General features: G+C 36.1%; 1 long non-coding RNA gene across 8 annotated transcripts in view; it reads left to right on the forward strand.

Annotated features, from left to right (window-relative positions):
* Positions 1 to 9,323, forward strand: part of LOC141558238 (uncharacterized) — a 125,236-nt gene extending 115,913 nt beyond the window's left edge. For 4 of the 8 annotated variants that reach the window (XR_012487003.1, XR_012487005.1, XR_012487007.1 and 1 more), the window contains one exon: positions 153 to 2,057. This is a non-coding gene — a long non-coding RNA (uncharacterized LOC141558238). Of the gene's footprint in view, positions 1 to 152; positions 2,058 to 7,192 lie in introns of those variants that run through there. The other 4 variants (XR_012487009.1, XR_012487012.1, XR_012487004.1 and 1 more) reach the window with 2 other exon arrangements.
* Positions 9,324 to 10,477: the final 1,154 nt, after the last annotated feature.

Here is a 10,477-nt window from a genome sequence, read left to right on the forward strand (position 1 = left end):
AGCATCTGGATTGCCTTCAGCTTTTCTTTACATTCTTGAGAAAAAGCCATATTCAGAGAGTAGAGGGAGTAGGGGAAATAGAACATAGTGGGAATGGAGTATAATAAAGAAACTTCCTTTACCATGATACCTTTTTTTTTTTTCTTTTTCAGCTTTTCTGCCTTCACCTTGGACCTTCATCAAGGCCTGAGTCCTCAGACCAAGAACTTCAGATTCACTAGCAGAGTTTAGCATTGTGTATCTGATTAGCCCTTTTTGCTGAAACCAAAAATATCCAAAGGCTCCAGGAGTGGAGGCAAATGAAGAAAAAATGTCTATTTAAGGAAGTGCCAGGGAATTCACTAGTCATCCAGATAAATAAAGAGAGTTATCATGTGGAAAAGAAATTTGTTTTGTTTCATTACAGAAATTAAAACTAGGACCAAATAGCCAAAATTATTAAGCTAAAACTCATTTGGAGGGACCTCAGGAGTAAAGGAATGAGACATTCAGCACAGGGAATCATCTTCATAACTGTTGTGTCAGCATACTCAAGGGATAGAGAAATATGTACATGTGGAGCTGCAGTCTGGTGTGGTGGAAAACAGGAAAAGCCAGGATTTGTGATTACAAGGAATTTGGATTAGATGTTCTCTAAATTGCTTTCTTGCATTGAATCGTATGAAAATTTTTTAAAATTTTATTTTGATTTTGAACTTAAATACCAAAGAAAGTAGTCATATTTATATACATAGTAGAACAAAAAGGGATGATTGTATATCAAACTAGATCTCTGTTACATACCCCTTGCTTTTTAATGTAAATAATAAATTCAACTTGTAGCTTTCAAAGCTATTCTACTTGTCTGGCCTTCCTTTTGTTCTCTTCTCTGCATTAAAAAAAAATCCTCAATGATCCTCTTTTTCTTTATATTCTGGTTCCATAACCCTATCTCCCTCACCCTGGTAACCCACCCAATAGAAAAAAAAAAGGATAGAAAAACGAAACCCTTGTAACAAATGCTCATAGTCAAATGAGATAAATTCTCACATGGTTTGTGTCCAAAATGGTGTAATTTTATGAAACTTTTCTATGAACTCACATTAAGAAGTTAATCAGGCAGGAACCAGGAAGTAAACCGAAATAAGAAATTCTGAGTCTTGTCCAGTAATGCAAACAAGACAACCTTTTCATTCAAGGATGGACATGCAATAAATGTCCACGTTATGTAACTGAGATTTTCTATGATGGCATAATTCCTCCACAAAACTTTAACTAAAAATGTATTCAAGGTAAAGAAGATAAGATCGTTGGAAGAGAGGAAGGAGTCCTCAGTGATAATTAAATAAATAAATGTTTGCTAACTGATTCATTGCTTTATAGTCTGAAAAGCCATTTTGACAAGATAAAATAGATTCTCAGTCTAAGAGCCTGGAATAGAAGGAGAAAAAGCACAGTGGTCTTTAACCTGGAGTCCATTAACTTATTTTCAAAAAAAATTATTGAAAATTGTATTTCAATTTTTGGATTTTTTTTTGCTATTTCTTGTATTTTATTTTATAAATTTAAAAGTTTTATCCTGTTCTCTGGTTGACAATTGGTTGAAGGATAAGAATAGGCAATTTTCAAAGTAAGAATTCCAAGCTAGTCATAAAATGCTCCCCCTCACTAATACTCAGAGAAATATAAACTAAATCTAACTCACATTTATCAGATTGGCAAAGTTGACCCTCCAAAAAAGAAAGGAAGAAAGAAAAATGACAAAAATTGAAAAGGTTATGGGAAAAGTTATATGAATGCATGATTATGGAGTTGTAAATTGATGCTGCCATTATGGAAAGCAATTTGAAACTATGCTCAAAAAATTGTTAGGCCGTGCAATTTTTTTGTGATGACAGAACTAGAAACTGAGGATATGCTCCAGTTGGAGGTTGGCTGGGCAAATTATGGCATGGGAATATAATAGAATAATATTGTGCTATAAGAAATTATGAAGGGGATAGTTTCAGAGAAATCTTGAAAGATTTTTGTGAATTGATATGATTGATGAATAAAGTTAGCAGATACAAGAACATTATCATAAAGACAAGTAATTTTGAAGAATTTAAGAATTCTTTTTTTTTTTTTTTTTTTTTTTTTTGGAGGCTGGAGTTAAGTGACTTACCCAGGGTCACACAGCTAGGAAGTGTTAAGTGTCTGAGACTAGATTTGAACTCAGGTCCTTCTGAATTCCAGGCTGGTGCTCTATCCACTGTGCCATCTAGCTGCCCGAATTAAAGAATTCTAATCAATGCAATGATGATCCATGATTCAAGAGGATCCATGATATAGCATGCTATCTATCTCCTTACAGAGAAGTGATGAATTTATGAAACACATTGAGACATATATTTTTTAAACATGGCCAATGAAAGAATTAGTTTTGTTTGACTCTTGATATTTGTTACAAGGGTTTTGCCTTTCTTTATTGTTTTCAGTTGAGGGATGGGATTGGAATTGAAAATACTCGTTATGCATTGAAAAAGATAAAAATCAAATTTTAAAAATTTGTTTCCATGGTGTTTAGCATACTGCCTGGAGCATAGCATGCACTTAATAAACACTTTTAATTCATCCATTATAGAGCAGTTGATGAAAAGATGCTATGTGCTGGAATAGAGCATAAGAGCAAAAGAAAGGGAATAATCCAGAAGGCTGACTAGAAACCCTGAAAGTGGAAATACACTTCAGGCCCATATTGGAATCTTTCACCAGGTTCTGTCAGAAAAAGACAGAAATGGAAAAAAAAAGAAAAAGAAAAAAGAGAAAGACAGAAATGAAAGAACAAAACTTCTAGAAGTCCAGGAAGGGGTATAAACAACATTTACCTGACTAGCCCAGAGGAGCTGAGGGAGGAAGGGAGAAGTTGATTCTTTCCATGACTAATTGTAGTTCCAGACAGAAATTTCACAATAAATGAAAAAGTGCTAGATCTTTAAGGGGAAACTTATGGCCATGCAACAGAGATATGGAATCCATGACCCTATCATCATTTAGTTAAATATGTTAACTAGCAATCTCTACCTGACCTCATAAATTGCCTCTTTCCAGCCCAATATTTATCTAAAAATATCCTTTTACTCTGAGCCCTCATTGAAAATAATCCAACATGGTGAATTGCCAGATGGCTTGGAGAGGGGACTAGATTTATACTCAAATTGTCATTCAAAGTCTTCTGTGACTAGGTCCCAATTTCCCTTTTCAGCCTTATTGCCCACTGCATCTTTACACATACTTTATACTCGAGCAGAAACAAACTTCTCACAGTCCCTAGAATACAACTTGTGTTTTCCCACTTTGTACATATTCCCTATGCCTGGAATATCTACTTTCTATTAGAGGTATCTATTATTTACATATATGTATACATGTGTAATTTATAGTCCAGAATCACAAGTTCTCTGTTTAACCAGACCAGGTTCAATTTGAGGGACTTTATAGTCTTTCTCATGTCCCCCCCAAGAGGCTCTCTTGGGAACATAAGAACATAGCTCCTGTCTAGGTCTCTATAGATATTCATTTTTTTTTTAAGTCCCTTAACTCCTGTGTAAAGTATTCAATCTGACTAAGGACATACAGGATGTCCCAAAAGTCTTAGTGCCATCTTAAGCTTTATTGGTTTCATTACCTTGAAATTGTACCAAGACTTTTGGGGCATCCTGTATACACACTCTTTATTGCCCATTCCCTAACAACCTTTCAGAGATTCCTCTAGAGCAGAGATCCTTAAACTTTTCCTACTTGTGACTTCTTTTCACCTAAGAGGATTTTTACACAATCCCAGATATATAGTTATATAAAAGAAATACACAAATCAAACATTTACTAATAATAAATCATAAATGCATTTATTTTAAAACAATTCTTTGGTATACACATAATTTTGCCATTTATTAAAGACAAAAGCAAATTTGTATATCAATGAGATGGATATGCTTATTTATTTTTACATAAATAATGCCAGAATAAAGACAATTTATATAAACAATGGGGGAATATTTGATATCTTTTATTGTTGTCAGATTTTTTGAGACCATTATATTCAGTTACATGACTCCATATGGGGTTGTGAACCATCTTTAAGAAACTTTGCTCTAGAAGATCTTTTTGGAGGAGATGTAGTTGGTGGCCTTTGGGGGATCCAACTCATCAATGCTAGTTTGAGTTGGGATAAGGAGCCCCAGAGTGTATAAAAGTCACACCAAACTATCTGTGACACAGTCCTCAAAAATCTGTTCAAGGTTAACAAGGTGAGTGCCTTGGACTGGGAGAAAGATCTTTTTACAGAATTCTGGCTCTGCCACTGACACCAATTCACACATGACTCAAGAGATCACCTTCCTGATGGCAGTGGAACTCTTTGAGAATTAAAGATTACAACCACTATCACTATCACCACCACCAGTAGCAACAACAAATAATTCTGTGACTCTAGACAAACTAACTTCTCTTGGGACCTTAGTTTTCTCTAGGTAAAGGAAGCACTTAATGTCCAAATGTTTTCATTCATTCATTCATTCTATAGACTAAGGTGCCTTCCAGTTCTAAGAACTCATTTTGTAGAAGAGACATACAAAGGACCTTATACAGAAAAAGAGCCTATAAATGTATGATTTAATTTTCTAATAATAATTAATTCTTTCTCCTTTAACATGGATTCTTTTAAAGCCTGATAGAAGCAAAAGCAAAGCCTAAACTGGAGACTCCAAATAGGCTTTTGGTTTTAAAAGCAAGAAAGAATTGTGTTGGTAAAAGAAGTCCCTTAGAGGGGGAAAAAAAGTCTCTCTTCCTAGTGCAAGTTCCCATGAGGTGGGTGAACTGGGGTGCTGGTGGAGGGAAAGAAGGGGAAGTGTCTCAGCTTCCTGAACAAAGGTCAGTTTTTCTTATTGCTGATGTTCTTTTGGGGACTTTGTCTTTGGCAAGGAGGGAAATAAAACCTTTTCTTTGGGAGGGGGTGGAGTGCTGGCACTAGAGCTGGCTCTGAGAGAGGGAGCTTAGTGTCTGCCTTTCGATTGGTCATTGTTGAGACCAAGGGCCCACAGGACACTGCCAGCTGCCTGAGAAAGGGGGCATTGTTCCACCCCCATCCCCCTCAGATCCATGTCACTGAGAGAGCCAAGGAGGGGGTCTGTCAGTGCATTCCCTTCCTCTGCTTCCCTTTAGTGCCTCTTGCTCCAGTCCCAGAATGTGAGTGGAAAAGGGCAGCAAGGGGCCTATGATGGTCTTCTTTTAGCAAGGGCAGCTGGAAGGTGACATAAACCTCAAAGACATGTCAGTTGAGCTAACTAAAGATAGTTCATTGATCAAGGACTTGCACCCTGTGAAGTTTGGGGTCTTTGTTGTGTTAAGATGTGACTAATATTGAGTCGAATAAAATGAATATAGTTTACATATAAGCTCAGGAACAATTTTCCCTGGTTTATTTGGTAATAGGACTTAATGTTGGCCAAGGGTTAAGGATAAAAGTCAGGAAGTAGGGAGATTGGACAAATTGGCTCTCATACTTCTGCTGTCCTAGGTTGCATCAGCGATGTTCAATGAAACTTGAAAAGTTCTTCTTCCCTTTGGGACCCCTAGGTAAGGGAAGACCCAGAGACCTGGAACAATCCATAAGCTCCATGCAAGTATGAGCTGCTGTGATAAGTTTCTAAAATCTACTTGTAATTGGAAGAGACTGTAAGCTCAAATAAAAGCTATTGAACTGGGGGGCATAGTGGATGAAGTGCTGGGTTTGAAATTATAATGACCTTGGGTTCAAATCAAATCCTTTGATTCTTGGCCAAATCACTTAATCTCTACATGGCTTACATGATGAAAGCTCTAGAAGTGATTTTCTAAATCATTTGTAGGTTATGGTCACATTGTTCTAGAGTATCCTGAGTTAATGAAATCAAATCATTGAACTTAAAAGCAGTAAGCCAGTATGGTCTACAACAGTGGGGTCATTTACTAAATAAGGTGGTATAGAAACAGATGAAAATGTAACTGGGAAATGTTTAACAATTTTTTAAAAAATACAATAGAACATAGATGGTTTTCTAAGTCCATATACTATGGCAGTTTAGTGGCCCCTGATTCCATTTGATTCTGGCCCCACTGGTCTAGATGATAGAGATTTAATCCCACCTACAAGGGGCTTTTCTTGGTTTCCTCTTCAGTCTGCTTTCCCTGTACTCTGAGAAGTTTTCCATTTGCGTGTCATCTATCTTGTAAGCATTTGATTATTTGCATGTTATCTTACATAGTAAAATGTGGTGCCCTTGAAGTTGGAGACTGGGTTATTTTGTTGGTTAGTGGGTTGGAGGTAACCAGGATTTAGGTGACTTGCCAGGTCACACAGTTAGCAAATATCTGAGGTCAGCTTTGAATTCAAGTCTTCCTGACTCTAGAGCTGGTTTTCTATCTACTGTTCCACCTAATTGTCCCCAAATCATGTTTTTACCTTTCTTTGTGTCCCCAACTCTTAGTACTGTGCTTGACACATAATAAGTACTAAATAAACTTGTTCACTAGCTAAGACTTGGACTCAAGCCTCTGACACCTATGCTAATTGTGAATTCTTGGCTAAATCATTTAACCCCTTATTGAAACAGACTGCTTTATTTGCAGGATCTGGATCGTTATGGGTAGAGATCAGGAATTCTATATATCAAGGAAATCAGGGCCTTGATTTATTGATTCTCAAATCATTGATCTTCTTTATTCTACCATGTTGCTTCTCACTTATTAAAGCTGAATTTGTTTAGGTCTTGAATTTTGTTCACTTTCATTATTTTATTCACTGGGGGAGGGGAGGCAAAAAAAAGGAACATTCTTAGGTTTTGAGAGAGATTAGAAATGCTAATCATAATTGTATCTAATTGATCATTTGGTCAATAAAATGTAGTCATGTGAAATAATACTTTCTCTTCTGTTCCTTTTTTAGAATGAACAACAGCTTTATGGTAGCATCATAATATAGTGAAAAGTGCTCTTTAATTGGAACCAGGATAATTCTGGCTTTGCCACTTGATAGCTATGTGTCCTAAAACACTGCTGCCGTGAATTTACAGTTTGGACCAATTGACTCAGATTGAATGTAAACAGCAAGCATTTCTGCTTTGGCCAGAAACCCTAAGAATCTTCCTCTCCAAAATTTATTTATTTAGATTTTTTTTTTTCTTTTTTGGAATAGGTGAAAGAGGAGATTCTTTGTCTCAATTGCTTAATCACTGAATGGGTGTAGTCACAGTCAAACTGAGGCCTGTTGAAGACCTTAGTATAAAAAGGCCAGGGTCCCCCTGCATCCAGGATCATGTCCAGTCCTGATCTCTATCTGGCCACTGGACCCAAACAGCTCTGGAGAAGAAAGTGAAGCAGGTGACCTTGTCCAGCCCTCCCTTATTTCAGGCCAATTCACTTGTATGTCATCTCCCTGATGTCATGATCCTCTTCAAGAACAAAGGACAAACAACAGTTTGGGCACATTGGAGCCTCCATTCCATTTGAATCAGCATATTAAGTGCAATGCACTGCTTTAAGACTTTGGGACTAAAAAACCAACATCCTAAAAGTCACCTGTCTCAGGATGCTTCTAGTCTAATGAGGGCTTATAACATGAACATGAGTACAGGAAAACACAAGCATATGCAATGAACACAAAGTAAAGGAATAATAATACCTGGGGGATCAGGAAAGACTTCTAGTAGGATGAAAATAATAATTGAAGGCTGTTGTGAGGATTAAATGAGATAATATTTCTACAATGTTTGGGGATTACTGTGCTAAATAAATGTCATTTGTGTCCTAGATGTGTGACCATCAGCAAATCACTCCCAGTGAGCTCTAATTTCTTGTTCTGTAAAATGAGGAACACCAATACCTGGAGTACCTATCTCAAAAGGGCCTGAGGCTAAAATGAGATAATCTACATAAAGCAAACATAAATACCTATTATGACAATAATAATAATAATAAATAACAATTTATTATTATTACTATTATTAGACTGGAATCTTACCAATTTAGATACCGATTTAGATTCCGTTAAATCAGAATTTGTGGTGATAGGAGCAGAGACTAGAATAAGATTCACTTCTGTACTGTCTTTGAGGAAAGGAATTATTAAGCAAATTGAGAATATATACAAGATCACTGGTCATGAGAATGTTTGATTTAAGATAACAACTTTTTCTTTAAAAAAAAAAAAAGGTTCATAAAAGGAAGCTAGTTGGTGCAAGGTATAGAGCACCAGCCCTGAAGTCAAGAGGACCTGAGTTCAAATTTGACCTCAGACACTTAATACTTCCTAGCTGTGTGACTCTGGGCAAATCACTTTTTTTTTCTGGGCAAGTCACTTAACCCCAATTGCCTCAGGGGAAAAAAAGTTTGTATTATGATCTTTAGTTTTTTATAACATCTATGTTTCCAAATTAATCTCCCTGGACTTCTCTCAGAGACCCATCCCTCATGGCAAAGAATTTTAAAAGGGGCAGGGAAGATACAATTTAGCAAAATTATCCTATACATCCAAAAAGTTTGATATCTTTAGTTATCCGATGTTAGGATTACTAGGTGAGAACTCAGGTTGTCTGGACAGTGACAAGGTGAGAATTCAGGTTGTCTTGACAGTACTCTGGCTCAGACTTGTAAAGGGAGTTTACACCTTAGTAATCCTAGAAGGAGCAAGCTCATTGGTTGAAGTGGTTCTTCCCAGAAGCCCTTGCATTATCCCACGCCCATTCTCTGGGAGGATAAAAGAGGCAACATTGGGCCTGGAGAGCAGTCTGCCTGGGGAAGGACAAGAGCTAGAGGAGATTCAGAGCCAGGATTCAAGAAGAAGTCTCTGCATTACATCAGGCCTGACAGGGCTCTCTGCAGGAAGGGAAGTCACTTCTCTGGACAAGAGTTAACGGCAACTGCCTGGAGACAACGGTTCCCTACAGGAAGAAGAATCTGTCCAAGAGATTTGAGTAGACACAGCAGATCTCTTCCCAGAGAGCGATCCGGCAGCTTCTGGAGACGACAGCTCGCTACAATCCTCAGCCATGGCCTCCCACTTCTTCAAAGAAGAAATGGAAGTATCTTCTTATATCTCTTCCTTGAGACCAATTTTGCTGATTATAATTTCATACCATCTAGTTTTAATGGCAAAAAAGCCACAATTTTTTCAAGGACTGATTTTCCTTTACCAACATCCTGTCTGCATATAAAGCTCGTAGTAAAATACCAATTACAAGTCATTTTTATCTATTTGTTATTGCAGGTCTCCAAAGACTTCTATTTGAAAATACTTTTTAAATCTTTACATTTGATTCTTTTAATTGAAAGCAATAAATTATTTTAATTATATGGTTTAGTCTTTTACTAATTCCAATATACACCTTCCAATATGCCTTTATTCCCAATAAATTTGGCGTTAGAGTAGCATTTAGCTGGTCTGAGTAGGAATATGGGAGAATTCTTCTGGCTCTAATAATATAATCAGCCAAAATGACAAATCTCCTTTTCTTAGAGTAGCCAAAATTTATATACATACTTTTATATATCCTTTATATATATAAATATTTTGTATATATATATATATATATATACTTTATGTATACTTTTCTCTTTTCTTTTTTATCCAGAAAAGTAGCATTCCACTTGTCCAAAGTACAATGTATCTTTCTACCTCCCCTGACTTTCTAACCTTTGTTTTGAATCTGAGCATATTTTCTCAGCTTTTCCTGAGAAGACAACCTTCATTCTCTTCTGCCTTTCACTTCCCATTCCCCCAAGAGGAGTAAGGATTCAATTACAAGAGAGCCTCACAAATTTCTCTCTTCTTACTGAGTGGAATATAAGCTACAAAACTACTTATTTACCGATCCATCTCACAGGGCTCTGGACATTCACACAGACCCATATCCTTAACCACTGGTCATATCTGGATACAAAAAACCTGATTCTTTCATCATTTGAAAGGATTATTAGTATTAAAAAGAAATTCACTTCAGATCTGCAAACATATTAGCATTTATTAGAACCAGATTAGCCTAACATAATTTAATTCTATTTCTTTAATATTAATAAAGTATATTTAATAAATTAATATTTAATTAAATAGTAATAATAATTAATTTAACATTAACAATATTAAATATTTATTAAAATATAATAAAATTATATTTATTTAATATATATTTTGTGTGTATAAAAAAACAATCAATCTACAGTACCCATTACATGCCAAGCCCTCTGCTATAGACACTGGGCATTCAAGCTCAAAATATTAAATAATTTCTACTCTAAGTTTATATTGTCATGGAAGAAACAGCATAAGCATAAGAATAACAAATCTAAATTTATAAAAGTATTTAACTACAAGGCAATTTAGGAAATAAGGTCCTAGCTGTTAGGGGGATCAGAAAAAATTTCATGCAGAAGTTGGTGCCTGACCTGCATCTTAAAGGAGGTGTAATAAGACCAGTCAGCTTAC

This window comes from Sminthopsis crassicaudata, chromosome 2 (assembly GCF_048593235.1).
Source record: "Sminthopsis crassicaudata isolate SCR6 chromosome 2, ASM4859323v1, whole genome shotgun sequence".
NCBI classification, from domain to species: domain Eukaryota; kingdom Metazoa; phylum Chordata; class Mammalia; order Dasyuromorphia; family Dasyuridae; genus Sminthopsis; species Sminthopsis crassicaudata.